Genomic DNA, 1,106 nt, shown 5'->3' with positions numbered 1-1,106 from the left:
TGTGGCTTCACTTTCTAAATGCTGTCCTTTCAGAGAAAATCACTTTCCTTTGAAAGAGCCTTAAGCTACTTACAAGCATTCAACAGAAACTCACATGCATTTCTCTGAAAGAGAGGCAGTCTCTTCCAACACTTCAATTCACTGTGCGAAGTGAATGGAGTGTTGCTTCACCTTCTCATTGCTGTTCTTTCGGAGAAAATCACTTTCCTTTGAAAGTGCCTTAAGTTACTTGCAAGCATTAGGAAGAAACTCACATGCATTTCTCTGAATGAGAAGGAGTCTGTTCCAACACTTCAATTAACTGAGCGAAGGGAATGGAGTGTTGCTTCACTTTTTAAATGCTGTCCTTTCCTAGAAAATCACTTTCCTTTGAGAGAGCACTAAGCTACTTACAAGCATTCAACAGAAACTCACATGCATTTCTCTGAAAGAGAAGCAGTCTGTTCCAACACGTCAATTCACTTCACGAAGGGAATGGAGTGTTGCTTCACTTTCTAAATGCTGTCCTTTCAGAGAAAATCACTTTCCTTTGAAAGTGCCTTAAGCTACTGTCAAGCATTCAACAGAAACTCACATGCATTTCTCTGAAAGAGAAGCAGTCTGTTCCAACACTTCAATTCAATGTGCGAAGTGAATGGAGTGTTGCTTCACTTTCTAAATTCTGTCCGTTCAGAGAAAATCACTTTCCTTTGAAAGTGCCTTAAGCTACTTACAAGCATTCACGAAAAAGTCACATGCGTTTCTCTGAAAGAGAAGAAGTCTGTTACAACACTTCAATTCACTGTGTGAAGTGAATGGAGTCTTGCTTCACGTTCTAAATGCTGTCCTTTCAAAGAAAATCACTTTCCTTTGAAAGTGCCTTAAGCTACTTTCAAGCATTCACAAGAAACACTAATGCGTTTCTATGAAAGAGAAGCATTCTGTTCCAAGACTTCAATTCACTGCATGAAGTGAATGGAGTGTTGCAACAATTCCTAAATGCTGTCCTTTCAGAGAAAATCACTTTCCTTTGAAAGTGCCGTAAGCTACTTACAAGCATTCACAAGAAACTCATATGTGTTTCTCTGAAAGAGAAGCGATCTGTTCCAACAATTCAATTCACTGTT

The sequence above is a fragment of the Myodes glareolus genome, chromosome 18, assembly GCF_982192425.1.
Source record: "Myodes glareolus chromosome 18, mMyoGla1.1, whole genome shotgun sequence".
Classification (NCBI taxonomy): Eukaryota; Metazoa; Chordata; class Mammalia; order Rodentia; family Cricetidae; genus Myodes; species Myodes glareolus.
Note: the sequence above shows the minus strand (reverse complement) of the source record.